Raw genomic sequence first — 13,827 nt, 5'->3', positions numbered from 1 at the left:
GACCAGGAGGCACTGTACTGCATCCCCAAATCAGGAGTAGCTGTGCTTTTGGCTTCCCAGGTGTAGACAGCAGCAGGGACAGGGCATAGGCACCAAGTTGCCGCTGCTTTCCTCAGCCTCAGACCTAGAAGGGCCTGTATTGGTGTACATCTTGGTAAACCCCAATAGCTCCCTGTCACGGGCAACCCCATCTGAGACTAATGAAGATGCAGAGATGGTTTCTGAAAACCTCCTGTACTACAAAATGCTATGCTGTGGCTCTGAATATACTCTTCTTCATATATTCTCTCCTCTCCCCTCCCTTCAATATCCATGCCCTTGTTTAGTTCCAGTTTCCATTAGAAATGCTATGTGGGCAGCAAATTTCACAGATTGGATCCATCTTGATGCTGCCATGCGTCTGACTCTTCATTTAAAATAAGAAAAAAATTGAAATAGCAAAATGCTGTAGTCGCTCTGAGCTATTTCCTAATGAACCAGTTTGTCCTGTGAGCTGTAGTGAGGAGCTTCTTCCCCACGGTGAGAACTCTTTATGCATATTAATATTATGCATGTTTTCCATGTGACTCCTTCTGACTTGCTCTCACCCCATCCTTTGAATTCGTTTAAATAAAAATAATTTATGTGGACATTCCTTCAGTCAGGATTTTCTCTCTCCCTTTCTTAAAGACATCCATAATATTTCGTTGATGCTTTGCATCCAAACTGAGTAGTTATGCTTTTGCATATCATTAGAGTTTTATAAAGAACAACAGCGACATCTGCATGTGCCGCAGCGCCAGGGAGATAGGAAAAATACCGAAAACAAACTCTGTATTGGCTTGGAGGCTGTCTGGCTCTCTGCCTCCCCAGCAGCTCCTGCCACCACCATGGATAGGAGTAATTGTACACTGTAATCACATCTTGCCTAATCTGAATATTCATAGCAGAGACAAAGCTTTGGAGGATAAGGGAGGAGCAGGGATAATTTAAATATAAAACAGCATCTCATTTTCAAATCAAGTTGTGCCAGTTAGACTGCACCAGAATTCAGTATTAACCAACATTGTTTTTTATAGTTTGGAAATTGGAAGTGAAGAAGATAAAGGAGAAGAGACTAGATAAAGAAAGAGTGATATTATATTCTCATTCTTGACTGAGGAAAAACAAAATGAGGCAACAACAACAATAGCAACAGAATAAAAATACTTAAAGCGATATCTGAAGAGTGGCTAACCAGCCGCTGTTTTACCAGGAATGAAATAGCCTATTGAGGGAGCTTTAAAAGCTCCCAATTAATATGTTGTGCATGTATTAGATCTACAAAGAACTCACTGTATTCCTTCTCTCCCCACAGATTCCCCCCAGTACACACATATTCCCTAACCACCACCTTTCTTTCCTGTCGGGTGCAGAAGGAAAAGATCAGAGCTACAGAATAATTGACTAATCGCTTCAAAAGTGACAACATCCCTCTTCAAAAAGAAAGGACAAAAACAAACACATACAAAAAGGTGACTGCTCATTAATGAAGGGATAAATTACCGATGATTTCTTCATTCTCTTTAGTTCACTACCCCCCAAAAGAAACAACTATAATCCACATTTTAATATTTCTTGTCTTCGTTTTCTTTTGTTTTAATATGATGTTCTTTATTATTATTTTTTTAAGTGTTGGTATTCGTAGAAGCCTCTGCCACTGCATTCCCCAAAGAGCTACTAGTTTCAACCCACTGGAGTTTATATTCCTTTAATTGTCTAGTGCAGGAACATTTCTGCTGTTTTTAAAAATATACCGCTCTGCAGGAATTAGAAGAATCCAAGGTTGTATCCAACTTCAAAGGTTTCCAAGTCATAATGATTTTAGCAAAGGTAGAAGACAGATCATGGAACACGTCCCCGTTTGAAGATAAGCATCATAGGGACCTTTTTTTCTTCCCTCTCTCCCCAACTTTGTACTTCTCCTGGCTCTGAATGCCCCTCGCTAACACGGTTTAATGATATGCAAATGAAATATGCATAAAACCATTCTACTGTATGATGATTAAACACTGGAGACATTAACAGCGGAGGCTTCAATCTTTGTAATAATCCTTCCCGACCATCCACTTTGATTGCGGAGTTATGGAAACCCATAGCAGTTGGCAGAGAGTGAAAGAGAGAGAAGGAAGGAAAGACGCAGGGACACATCACCCATCTCGGTGCTTCTCCCACTCCAGGAAAGGTTCCCCCCCTTTGTACTGCGTTCCTATTGCTGTCTTTTGTAATCCATCCATGCAGTCGCACCAGAGCGATAAACGGAAAAAACCTCTTTTCTCTTAATGTTTCAAAGCTCATTAGCCAAACGATTATTCCTCATTAACAGCGAAAGCTCATTCATTAAAAGGAAGAATATGCCCAAAAGATGCCAGCGCGGTTAATCCTGAGTCCCGTACTGGGCTGTAAATCCCATACTACTTGTATATTCCATGCGAAAGGGACACGCGCCAATCCACATTTTAAAAAAGAAAGAAAAAAACAGTTTGTGTGTTTTGTAAAATCCACAAGAGCAGCAATTAATATTCCCATTGAATGACTTTATTATTATTATTTTTTTTTTGTCTCTCCCTTTTGTTTCCAGCGCCTGCCCCTGGCTCAGCGCCCGGTGCCAACAGAACACCTTTCAGGATCCACAGCAACGCAGACAACGTAAGTACCAGCCGTTTCCTGAAACCCCCTTTCAGATTAAAAAAAAAAAAAAAAAAAAAAAAAAAAAAAAACCACCTAAAGCATAGAAACAAGTCTCTTTGCCCTTCTTCTCCCCTGCATTATGCCACCAGGGTTTCCTAAGTAGCACCTTCCAAATCCCTCTGCCTTCAAGTTTGTGCATGTCTGTGGCATCCCTCCTCCTCCTTCACTCCCATAGTAGATCTTGTAAAAGGGCTTCAGATCGGCCCCATTCATCTCCCTGGTGATAGCAGTGAATGTAGATAAATCTCTGACTGCCTGCTTGCTGCTGGAGTATGATTTTTATTTTGTCTTCTGTGTATACCTGGGTCAAAAAGTGGGATGTATGCACACACATACATGCACATACACACACCACCTTCTCTCTCCTCTGTCTTCCTCTCCTTTTTCTCACACATGCATATATCCCACATACGTGTGTATATGCATAAACATATACACCTATATACATACCCATACCTACAACACACAAATACACACATATCTAAATGTTTGATTTCCCTGAAAATATGTGTATTTATATACACAGACAGCCTTACACGTGTCTATATGCAATCAATAACTGCCTATCTTTTAATTTATACCCATCTATATCTCCATTTGAATATTCCCTCTCCTCCCAGCAGAAGCTGCATGCAGTTGCAATCCAGGATTGTAGAAGCCGTATTCTTTCCTTATGATTTCTGTTTGTAGACCTTTCTGCTCCCTTCTCTGCCTTCTTCCAAGCTGTAGAATTGGCATTTTTCCCTGAGGTTTTCCGAATGGCAAGTGGCACCGGCTGTGGCATGCATTCATGCCTCTTCCTATGGCATTTCTCTTCCGATGTCTGCTTTTTCTCTTTGTTTGTTGTTGACTATGCTGAATGGTGTTTTTTTTAAGTTAATTATAAACGAAGTTGAATAGCAAACAAGCCAACAGCTTGCCCCCCCCCAAAAAAAAAGCCCCACAGAAGCGCCTTCTGCTGCAACAGATGCCCAAATCACCCCTGGCATGGACAAATGGGCACACAGTTTTTGTAGTTGTTAATTTTTTGTTTGTTGCTGTATTTGTTGTTTGTTTTCTTTGTTTCTTTTTGATTTTTCAAGGAGTCCAGGATCCCGGCCTCTGCTTGGAACAGAACAGTGTCATGGCGGAGACGACGGCCTTTGTCTTGCTGGGTGTGAAAGCATCCGCTGTGCTGGCTCCATTGCGGCAGAATCAAGTTTAAAGGAAAAAAGTGATTAAAGTCAGCTTTGTGCCTCTTTGGTGTGGAAGACCCCCAAACCCCAAGTAGCCGAGCTCCTGGGTCCGAGGAAGGGCTCATAGTTAGAGCAGCCTAGGCTGTAATCCTGGCACTTGCGCCTTCGGTTGCAGCTTGCTGTTCGCTCCTGGGGGTCTGGATAATCTCCCTTGGCTTTACCGTACTGTCTGGCCCGCATACAGGGCCCGCGTAACATATACCCGCTGCTGCTATCACACGAAACTGTGGCGTTGCCCCTGAATGGATGGCACAGTGCCAACTCTTCTGCCATCCGCCCTTGCAGCTTTTTTCTTTCCCCCCTCCCTCCCCTTCTTCTCCTCCTCCTCCCGTCGACTTGACGTTAATTAACACACGGGTTAATTGATTTTAAAAGCCGAAGAATTACAGTTAACTTTTCCCACAGGGTACAGACGCCAGCCGCTTGGCACACTCTGCCTTTCGCACTGGTGCAGGGGGGCAGGGAAAGCCCGCAGCAAAACTAGCAACTGCTGAGGAACGTTGCCTGCTTATTGGAGTAGAGCCGATAGAAGTCGACGTAGTACTGCCTCATCCTTACAGTAGATATAGCCATTTTATGTTTTGTTAAATAATCAAAGCACAGCCCCGTCTTCCTCTCCATTCATCTTTAAAAATAGGAAAACCTTTCAGAAGTTCTTATGGGGGTAAAAAAATCTCTCCCCCCGACCATTCATCGCATTCTCAATATGGTTTTTTTCTAGTAATAAGAAAATACCTGATGCTTTTTTTTTTTTTTTTTTTTTTTAGGTTATGAAGAAGAAGGTTACCACTTTCCTAAATATCACGGGCAAAGGAGTTTTTATTTTTTTAAGGAAAAAGTTCCGTAAAGTTCCTTTCTCTATATCATTGTTATGTTTTGTTGCTAGTCCTCTTGATTCAGATGAGTTATTTCTAGTGAAAAATTTCTAAGAAAGTAGATACATTGTAATTAAAAACAAAATTCATACGAAAGCTCTTTGCTTTTTTGTTTCTATGTGTAGATTTTTGCTTTCTGTCCCCTTCACCCCAATCCCCTGTAGAAAATGAAAACAATTGATATTGTATTTGGGAAGGAGACAGGCAAAGCTAGAAACTTGATGCTTTCACCTTTTCATGCTTTCATTTTATTTCATTTTGTTTTTTAAAAGCATGCAGCAAGTGAAGCGACAAGAGGAATCCATTATGCAAATCGTGTCACTTTGCATAATGTCTCATGACTGGAATATGCAAATGAGCTGTATAATTTATGAGTGCCAGTGTCTGTCTAAAAGTGTTTCACACAATTTACAAAGTGAGCCTGAGAGACATGGGGAAGGCAGCTCTTCCAACTCCATTGCCAAGAAAGCTATATATTTTCCTACAAGTGTTCTCTAGTAATATTAAGTGCTACTTAAAAGAAATTAAGGATGCAAATGTTTATGAAAGATGAATATTTTCCTTTCACTGCCTTCACCCAAATTCTTTGCCTAAAAGTTAGTAAGAAACTATGAGACTCTAAAGCATTAATTTTTAGATTCAACTTGGAAAAGAAAAATTATTTGAGACAAACTTGATATTTGTATATGGATTCCTTTTTTTTTTCTCTTTAGGGCCACACCTGAGCCGTATGGAAGTTCCCTGGTAGGGGTCAAATTGCAGCTTGTTGCTGGCCTACACCACAGCTCACAGCAGAGCCGTATCCTTAACCCACTGAGTGAGGCCAGGGATCCAACCCACATCCTCATGGATACTAGCTGTATTCATTACCACTGACCCACAACGGGAACTCCAGGTTTCCTTTTTACAACAAAGATTGACTTAGAGAAACAGACAGTTTATCCATTTGTCTGGATCTATGAGGGTAGAAAAATGGGATTTCACATTTTGGTTGGTTTTGTATGTGCCCTGCTGTGTAGAGCATTATATAAATTATAGTCTCTTAAATGTATTAGAAATGTAATACAGAAGATTGATGCATTCATTATTCTCCTGAAGGTATAATTCTACTTTCAGGAATATCTTCAAAATAGAAATTCCATTTAATAAAAACCACTTTTAGTTAAGTCAGCTCACTTGGCCACTCCATGCCTCATTTTGGTAAATTTTTTGAGATGATTCTCTACCTTTTGAGAAGTCATAACATCTTTGATAGTCTGACCTAATTTGGCCTTATATTTTTCATTTTAATCATAATAAGTTCTGTGAAACAGAAGTACAGGGTGCCATGAAAATGTATACCAGGAGGACCCGAACATACTGAGTAAATCCTGAAGCAAGAAAAGATCATTGTTGCTTGGAAGAACTAAGATAAAACAAGTGTGGCTGGAGCATAGATAATGAGTCAGTAAAAACAGATCAGAAGGTAAGCAAGTGAAGAGGTAACTTATTCATTATTTGCATCTATTTGCCAGTGCTTGGTCTCTTATGTCATTATTAATTCATGTACATGTATATCATCAAGTTCATGTTGAAAACTATTTATTATTTTATAATACTTTTTATAAAATAATTTTTTATTTTTCAAAATCAGCTTATGCATTGAACCATCAGATTTCTGAACCAACCTTGTGTGACATATGTCTCCTTTTTGTGAAGTTTTATTTTCAAAAAGTTAATAGCTATTTAAGAAAATAAAATCACTTCAACAAGAGCAATATACAATTTTTTGTGTGTACACTTGGAACATTGACAAAGATAGGCCATCTTCTGTTTCATTTCTTAAAAAATTAAAATTATTGAAGTCACGTAAGATATACTTTCTGACCACACACACACACACACACACACACACACAGAACTAAAAATCAATAACATAAAGATGTCCGGAGAAACCAAAATTTTTTTGAAATAATACATATTTCCAAATAATGCATGAGTCACAGAGGAAATCAGGAAAATTCTGAGGTGAATGACAATGAAAACACATTACGAAATCTGTAAGATGCAGCTAAAGAAGTGCTTACAAAGGAATAAGCTTTAATACCTTATTTCAGATACCAGAAAAGTTTGGAATCAATAATCTAGGTGTCTTAAGGAAACAAATTACAAAATAAGAAGGAAAGAAATAATAAAGATAAGAACATAAACCAATGAAATGGAAAACAATAGGGAAAATCAATATACCCAAAAGCTGGTTCTTGGCAAAGAATACAAAAATTGTTTAAGTCCAGCCAGACTGAGCAAGAAAAAAAGTGAGAAGATAAGTTATCAAGAGCAAGAATATGGCTTAGCAGAAACAAACCCGACTAGTATCCATGAGGATACAGGTTCAATCCCTGGAGTTGTTTGGGTTAACGATCTGGCATTGCTATGAGCTGTGGTGTAGGCTGCAGGTGTGGCTTGGATTCTGCATTCCTGTGGCTGTGCTGTGGCCAGCAGCTATAGCTCTGATTTGATCTCAAGCCTGGGAACTTTCATATGCCACACCTGCAGCCCTAAAAAAAAAAAAAGAAAAAAAAAAGACAAAGAATGGAAGAGAGGGTGTCACTAGAGATCTGACAGTAAATTGATAATATGGGATAAGTAATTTAAACTTTATAAATAAATTTAATAACCTGACTGAAATGGAAAAATTCCTTGAAATACAAACTACCAGAATTCAGGAAGAAACAACCTTAATGTTGGAGGAACATTCAAAGAAGAAATCCTGTCACTCCAAACAATCTCTTTTAGAAAACAGAAATGAAGGGAGCCCTTCCTAACTCATTTTATGAGGTCAGCACTACACTGATGCCAAAACCAGACAAATAGAATATAAGAGCAGAGAATTATAGACCAATAATTCTCATAAACATAAGAAAAGAAATCTTTAACAAAACATTAGCAAACTGAGTTGAATAATATGTGAAAAGAATGCATGCCCAAGTCAGGTTTATTCCCAAAATAAAAGGTTGGTTCAACATTCTACAATCATTTTGATTTACCATATCATCATATTTTTTAAATAATAAATTTAATGGATGTAGAAAAAATGAGCCACAGTAATCAAAACAATGTGATAATTACATAAGGATAGACTTAAATATTAGTGGAACAGAATAGAGAGCCAAGAAATAGGCACACAACTTTTTGATAAAAAGTCAAAGATAATCCAGTGGAGAAAGAAGTCTTTTCAGTACTTGACACTGGAACCAAATAAATGAATACCTTAACCCATATTTATCTATATATAATTATTGATTGATTTGCTTTAACAGCCACATGTACAGCTTATGGAAGTTTCTAGGCTGGGGGTAAGTTGGAGCTGTAGCTGCCAGCCTATGCCACCGCCTTGGCTATGAAGGATCCGAGCCACATCTGAAACCTGCACCACAGCTTGCAACAATACCAAATCTTCACCCCACTGAGCAATGCCAGGAATTGAACCTGCATCCTCATGGATACTAGTTGGGTTCTTCACCCACTGAGCCACAATGGGAACTCCTATAATTGTTAATTTTTTTTAAAAAATTATTTTTTATTAAAGTATAGTTGATTTACAGTGTTTCTTCACTTTCTTTTGTGCAGCAAAGTGACTCAGTCACCCACGGTTCCCTGTGCTATACGGTAGAAACCCATTGCCCATTCAGATGTTACTGTTTGCATCAACCAACCCAAACTCCCCATCCATACCCCTCCCTACCCCCTTCTCCACCCCCACCCCCACTCCATGGCAACCAAAAGTCTGCTCTCCATATACATGATTTATTTCTTTTTTGTAGATGGAATCATCTCTGCCATATTTTAGATTCCACATATAAGTGATACCATGTGGTATTTGACTTTCTGTTTCTGAGTTACTTCACTTGGTATGTTAATCTCTAGTTCCATCCATGTTGCTTTGAATGGCATTGTTTTGTCCTTTTCTTTGGTTGAGCAGTATTCCACTGTGAATACCTACCACATCTTAATCCATTCATCTGTCGATGGACATTTAGGTTGTTTCCATGTCTTGGCTGTTGTGAATAGTGTTGTGATGAACAAAGGGGTGCATGTATCTTTTTGAATGAAAGTTTTGTCCAGATATATGCCCAGGAGTAGTCGGGATTGCTGGATCATATGGTAGTTCTATATTTAATTTTCTGAGGTACCTCCAAACTGTTTTCCATAGTGGTTATACCAATTTACATTCCCAGCAACAGTGAAGGAGGGTACCCTTTTCTCCATACCCTCTCCAGCATTTGTTATTTGTTGACTTGTTAATGTTAGCCATTCTGACCAGTGTAAGGTGATACCTCATTGTTTCTTGTTTTTATTTGGGGGGGAGGTGTGTTTGTTTTTTTTTTTTTTTTTTACATTTCACTTATAATTAGTGTTGAGCATTTTTTCATGTGCTTCTTGACCATCCATATGTCTTCTTTGGAGAAATGTCTATTTAGGTCTTCTCCCTATTTTTCAATTTGGTTGTTTGACTTTTTTGTTGTTGAGTTGTATAAGTTGTTTATATATTTTGGAAATTAGGCCCGTGTCTGTTGCATCATTTGCAAAGATTTTTTTCCTATTCTGTGGGTTGTCTTTTGTTTTTATTTTCATGGTTTCCTTTGATGTGCAAAAGCTTTTGAGTTAAATTAGGTCCCATTGGTTTCTTTTCGTTTTTATTGACCTTATTCTAGGAGGTGGATCAAACAAGATGTTGCTGTAATTTATATTAAAGAGCATTCTGCCTATGTTTTCTTATAGGAGTTTTATAGTATCTGGCCTTATATTTAGGTCTTTAATCCATATTAGTTTATTTTTGTGTAGGGTGTTAGAGAGTGTTCTAATTTCATTCTTTTACACATAGCTTTCCAGTTTTCCCAGCACCAGTTATTGAAGAGACTTTCTTCCATTGCCTGTTCTTGCCTCCTTTGCCATAGATTATAATTGTTCATTTTAATTTATTATTATAAGAAAATAATAACCTAGCACTGTGAAAGTTCTTGAAGAAAATATAAAATAAAACCTTTATGACCTTGGGCTAGGCAAAAGAAACATGAACCATAAATGAAATTGATGAGTTAGAATTTTGAAAATTTGAAAACTTTTTGGAATGACAGTGTTGAATAAGGGAAAAAATATTCTACAGTCTGGGACAAAAATATTTACCACTCATAATGAGATAAATTAATCTAAATAAAGTCAAAAATGACATGGAATTAGTAGAACAACACATTAAAACACCCATTAAAGGAGTTCCTTCTGTGAAGCAGTGGGTTAAATATCCAGCCTTGCCTCTGCAGTGGCATGGGTGGCTGCTGAGGCAAGGGCTAGATCTCCAGCCTGGTGCAGTGGGTTAAGGAGTTAACATTGCTGCAGCTGTGGTATAGATAGCCACAGCTTGTATTCGATCCCTGGCCCAGGAATTTCCATATGCTGCAGGCACAGCCAACCCCCCGCCTCCCAAGAAAAAAGCAGCCATTACAACTGATTTCAATATATTCGAGAATGGAGAAGAAATCGGAACATATTAGCTGGGGATATGAAAGAGAAAATAAGGAATATTCCAATTGACCTTATAGAGAGACTAAAACAACTATGTCTGAGATGAAGAATGATGTCAGGAAGAGATTGATTAGGTTTTTCAGAAAAAAAGACTAGTCAATGTCAAGACATAGAAGTAGAAATTATCCAAAAGACAAAGAAAGTAATACAAAATAATGGACAGAGCAACTGCCAGTGGTGAGACAGTTACATGTGGCCTAATATATGTGTAATTGAAGTTCTTGAAGGACAGATAGATGGGGGAGAAAAACATATTCAAAGAAGTAGTTGAAAATTTTCCAATTCTGGTGAAAACAGTGAGCCCGCAGCTCCAACAATATCAGTGAACTCCAGGGACAAGAAACATGAAGAAAACTACACTAAGGCATGTCATAATCATGTCACTTAAAGTTATTAAAATGACAGCAGATTTTAAACAAAAAGAAATCTTTCAGAAAGGAAGAAAGTATTTGCAAACAATGCCACTCACAAGGGCTTAATTTCCAAAATAAAAAATCAGCTTATACAACTCAACAACAGCAACAAAATACAAACAAACAAAAAAATGGGCAGAAAACCTAAATAGACCTTTCTCCCAAGAAGAAATACAGATGACCAGCAGGAGCATGAAAAGAGAGTCAGCATCACTAAATATTAGAGAAATGCAAATCAAAAGCAAACAGGTATCACTTCACACCATTTAGAATGGCCAACATTTAAAGGTCTGCAAATAAGCTCTGGAGTGACTGTGGAGAAAAGGGAAACCCTCCTACACTGTTGGTGGGAATGTAAATACAACCATTATGGAAAACAGTATGGGAACTCCTCACAAAACTAAATATAGAACTATCATTTGATCCAGCAATCTCACTCCTGGTCATCTTTCTGGACAAAAGTATAATTCAAAAAATACATGCACCCCTGTGTTCATTGGAGCACATTCGCAATGGCCAGGACATGAAAACAATCTAAACGTCCATCAACAGATGAGTGGATTAAGATGTTATATATACATATATATATATAGAGAGAGAGAGAGAGCACGCAACTGCCAGTTGTGAGACAGTTGCATGTGGCCTAATATATGTGTAATTGAAGTTCTCGAAGGACAGATAGAAGGGGGAGAAAAAACACACACACAAAGAAAGACTGCTCAGCCGAAAAAAGAATGAAATATCATTTGCAGCAACATGGTTGCAACTAGAGATTCTCATACTAAGTAAGAAAGAGAAAATACCATAGGATATCATTTATATGTGGAATCTAAAGTGTGGCACAAATGAAGCTAGCTACAAAGTGGAAACAGACTCACATAGAGAACAAAGGGAAGTGGGGAGGAAGTGACAAAGGGAAGTGGGGAGGAAGTGAGGTGGACTGAGAGTTTGGGGTTAGTTGATGCAAACTATTACATTTAGAATGGATAAACGATGATGTCTTACTGTATAGCACAGGGAACTATGTCCAGTCTCTTGGGATAGATCATTATGGAAGATAATTTAAGAAAAGGAATATGTACACCTATATGGCTGGGTCACTTGGCTGTAACAGCAGAAATTGGCACAACATTGTAAAGCAACTATACCTTAATAGAATAAAGGGAAAAATGACAGATTCTTGTTGGAATTAATGCAAGTCAGAAGATACTGGAAATAAATCTTTAAAGTATTGAAAGGAAAAAAAGTTAAACAGCACAAAAGCTACTGAAGAAAATATAAAAATGAAAGAATTACATATATACAATGGAGTATTACTCAGCCCCATAAAAGAGTGAAATAATGCCATCTACAACAACATGGATCGACCTCAGATTATCACACTGATTGAAGTAAGAGAAAGATAAATATCATATGATATGATTATGTGGAATCAAAAAATGATGCAAAGGAACTTATTTATAAAATGGAAACAGACTCACAGACTTCAGAACACACAGTTACCAAAGGGGAAAGGTAGAGGAGGAGGAATAAATTAGGAGTTTGGGATCATCTATTTTGTATAAATTTTATATAAATTAGGAGTTTGGAATTATCTATTTTATAGACACACTACTGTATATAAAATAGATAATCAACAAGGACCTCCTGTTTAGCACAGGGAACTTCGTATTCTGTAATAACCTATATGGGAAAAGAATCTGAAAAAGGATATATATATGTATACATATAATAGAACCACTTTGCTGTACACCTGTAACTAAACAACATTGTAAATCAACTATATTCCAAGTGCAAAATAAAAATCTTAATTAAAAAAAAGTTTTTATATGTAAAGTAGCTTAATATTACCTGAAAGTAGACTGTAAGTTGAAAGCTGTATACTATATAAAGCCTTAAAAAGACTCATTAGCATTATTTTTAACAAGGCAACAAAGGAGAGACAATTGAATTACCAAAAATGCTTGATTAATCTAAAATATATGAATTATGAAGATAATACATATCATCTTTAATAATCACATTAACTGTTAATGGCCTAAATACCCTAATTAAAGAGCGGAGATTGTCAAATTGTTTAGAAAACATCAAGACCCAAGTATATGCTGCCTACAACAAAATCATTTTAAAGTTACATGTAACTAGTTAAAAAATTAAAGAATGGGAATAAATATACCATGTTTATGCTAATTAAATGAAAGTTGGGGTTGATGTATTGATAATAAGGTAGTACATTTCAGAACACACAGAACCAGATCCCAAAATAATGAAAGCCATTACTGTATTCTTTTGCTGTCTGTGGTAAGTGTACCCCAGCTTCTCTTTCCATTGATGGATTCTGCATCTAAGAACTTTGTATGATCTGGAAATTGAGCAAGGGATTATGATGTTCCATTGAAATGTTGAACTTCAACATTCTGTTCATCCAGTCTTGATCTCTTGAATATATTATATATAAAAAACACTTTACTGGTCACCCATCTGTTTTGCCTCTAGCAACATCAAGTTCCATGAGTTATCTCCATAAATCCCTGTGGGTCTGGCACCCCACGGTTGCATTAGAAACTTTTTTCATGTTGAGTTGTATGGGCTGTTTATATATTTTGAATATTAACCCCTTATTGGTCATTTGCAAATAATTTCTCTCATTGAGTAAATTGCCTTTTTGTTTTGCCCATGGCTTCCTTTGCTGTGCAAAAGCTTTTGTTTAATTAAGTCTCATTTGTTTATTTTTGCTGTTATTTCTTTTACCTTAGACTGACCCCCAAAAAATTTTGCTATGATTTATGTAAAGGAGTATTCTGTTTATGTCCTCTTCTAGGAGCTTTATGGTTTCATGTATTACATTACAGTCTTTAATCCATTTTGATTTTTTAAATATGGTATGAGGAAATGTTTTAACCTTGTTGTTTTACAGGTAGCTATCCAGGTTTACCAGCACCACTTATGGAAGAGACTTTTCTCCAATTTATAGTCTTGCCTCTTTGTCATAGATTAATTGACCAGATGTGTGTGGGTTTATTTCTGGGCTCT

The 13,827-nt window shown here is 37.3% G+C and overlaps 1 long non-coding RNA gene across 2 annotated transcripts; it reads left to right on the top strand.

The window, feature by feature from the left end:
- Positions 633 to 6,627, top strand: LOC102159752. Of its 2 annotated transcripts, XR_002344534.1 has the most exons (5): positions 633 to 1,493; positions 2,600 to 2,667; positions 3,792 to 3,922; positions 4,712 to 4,782; positions 6,120 to 6,627. It is a non-coding gene; the product is annotated as an uncharacterized LOC102159752 (long non-coding RNA). The 2 variants fall into 2 exon arrangements; XR_002344533.1 differs by lacking the exon at positions 6,120 to 6,627 and having other exon boundaries at positions 639 to 1,493; positions 4,712 to 5,526.

Source organism: Sus scrofa, chromosome 6 (assembly GCF_000003025.6).
Source record: "Sus scrofa isolate TJ Tabasco breed Duroc chromosome 6, Sscrofa11.1, whole genome shotgun sequence".
Lineage (NCBI taxonomy): Eukaryota > Metazoa > Chordata > Mammalia > Artiodactyla > Suidae > Sus > Sus scrofa.
This window is presented reverse-complemented; position numbering and strand designations above follow the sequence as displayed.